The sequence below is a fragment of the Pinus tabuliformis genome, chromosome 9, assembly GCF_031772625.1.
Source record: "Pinus tabuliformis cultivar Carrire ecotype Pingquan chromosome 9, CPIR1, whole genome shotgun sequence".
NCBI lineage: Eukaryota > Viridiplantae > Streptophyta > Pinopsida > Pinales > Pinaceae > Pinus > Pinus tabuliformis.
The window spans coordinates 701,855,416-701,858,102 of NC_142307.1; positions in this window are offsets into that span (position 1 = coordinate 701,855,416).

Genomic DNA, 2,687 nt, shown 5'->3' on the forward strand with positions numbered 1-2,687 from the left:
CTGAAAGCGGTCAGAAACAATAGATCTAGGAAACGATAGTCAGATGCAGTTGTACCGGCTTCCGATTTGGATCACCAATGGATGCCGCCCTCAACTTGCCTCCAATACCATGTAGGAATTTACAGGGTAAGTTCCTTAGATAGAACAACAAAGGACACCACTCACAAATAGATCACAGATCAATACACCAGTATTCTTGATGTGGTTAAAACCCTCAAAGAGGGCAACAATCCACAGCCTGAACCAACGCAACCACTTCAAGAAATTTATTAATAAAAGAAATAAAATTTACATAATCTTCTCTCATGAATGGTCATCCTACAAATGACCCTCCATGCTCTTTAAATAGATATCATGGACCAATCAAGTGTTAAGCCACAGATCAAGTGTCAGTAATATCGAAGAGAGAATGAACCGTCGAACCACTTAATGTTTAGAAAATATTGTGACTGTTAGATTGTAAGTTACAAAAGTACATAGTAAAGAAACACACTTTACCTAACTCTACAGTAGACCAAGTTATACTTAACTATTTCCTTGTGTCGGAATATCCTAACACGCGCTATAGTTTGGATACTCCCCCTTCGTTTCCACTTGGTGAGATTATAAAGGCTCATTCTATCCTTTGGGAGAATGTATCTAGACACCTAGGGGCTTGAGAAGTTAGGATAATTATGCAATAATGGACCCCTAGCCAAATCATACACAAGTGGGTCAAGTTAATCTCCTTAGCAATGACAGACTCTAGAAACCTTTTTCACAATTATGAGTTTTTCTCAACTATCTCAATTATGAAATAATTATTATCTCATAACTATAACATTTTGGAAAATTAATTATGAGAAATAACTTAATCCTGTAATTCCACCCTTTTGTCATGGGATAAATCTTACATAAGTAAAAAAAAAGGGTGAAAAGGGATGCATTTTAGCCAAAAAACTGAGGTAAGTTGATATTGGGTTTCTCTCACTATAATGGACTGGAAAATAGGGTTATAAAAGATGCCCCCTAATGCATGAGGTCATAAGAGAACTAATGGCTGAAATGCATTACAATAATCCTCAATGCTCAAAATGGGAGGAAGGAGCCAAGACTATGAAGCTAGATCAGAGGAACTCAAGTGCTGAACTCTCAATTCTATTGATAACATCCCCAAGGCGAACATACCCATGCCTAGTCAGAAGAAGTTGTTGAACATGGCTGCCATAAAAGACACTGAGGATCCATGACCTAAAATGATAGGACATGGCCACAAGAAACATGCATAGTGGATCCATGTGACTTGATAAATAGAGCATAGCCATAAACAAATACAATTTGGATCTATGTCACATCATATCCAATGCAGCCTAGGAATGATGCCATATAAGAGTGAGATGTCCCTAACCCAGGGTCTTCGACATAACCCCGATGGTACGAATAAGTGAGATGATGTTGAGCATGGTAGAAACCACCTGATTACTAGCCAACGAGGCAAACCAGTAACAAGGATGAGGGAAACCATCAATGAGGAAAACGGACCCCAAGGTACCTAGTGCAGTCCACTAAGTGTGAATAAATGATCTGATTTCGAACACCAGTGAACTTGACCAACTAGGAGCTAATGACGTAAACCCACTGTTGATCACGAGGAAGCCTGCCATTGAGGTTTGAAAACTCCAAGGTACTAATGGTTCCTAGATCAAGCTCCTTGATAATGAGCTGAAGTCGACATGAGAAGATCCATCGAAAGAGAGCCTTGATGCATCCCCCATCAATCGACACGGAAAAAACCAGGATGATGCGATGTATGGATGAATTCATGAGATGAAGTATAACTAACACAGGGATGGCTGACTAAAAAAGGTCAACAGGCTACTAGAGATGTCTGACATAGGCCGAGACTTCCCTTGAACACAAAGTGAAACGACACAAGAGTGATTTGAAAACATGAGTAATGAGAACCATGTGATATCACTCAACGACACAAGAGGCATCAAAGCATGCTCCATATGCCTAGAAGAGTAACTAGCCAGAGGAGTAAAGAGACTGAGATGGATGGTATGACTCCTAAGCAACAAAAAACCAACTGTGAGATAATGAAATAGATAGGTACCATGCTTAAGGGTGACACAACTGACGTTTCCATTTCGATGGCTAATGAAAAAATATGTTCCCTCCCTTCTCATTTTATAAGTTCCTTTTTCGTAAAGTTGTCCGACAAGCACGAAAAAGAGATAAAAGTATAGAGGGGGGAACCTCCCAGCCATAAGAGACTAGGGTATTCCTTTTTTGTAACCATTCTATCTCAGTCCGAAAAGGGTTAAAATTATACTGGGTATATGACACTTCAAGTACTTTGACGAGCATGAAGTAGACAAGTTCACTCGACAATCTTTTCTAAATTAAGGAGTCTAAAAAGAGCTTAAATAAAAATCCACTCCAAGGAACGAGTGGTATAGAGGGTAGCAACAAGGTTCTGGTAATGGTGGAACTACTCATGACATAATGAGGACAAGAGGTGAGCTAATAGGACCACTCACTATAGTGGTTCCTCCAAGAAAGTGCAAACACCAAGTGAAAGCGAATGGTAGGCCAAGCAGATGATGACGATGGAAGAGAGAAACCAAAGCTCATTGTGCAGAAGTAGGTTGATAAAAAGTGACAATCACAAGGGATAAAAATGGTGGAATCCTCTTGGGGTATAG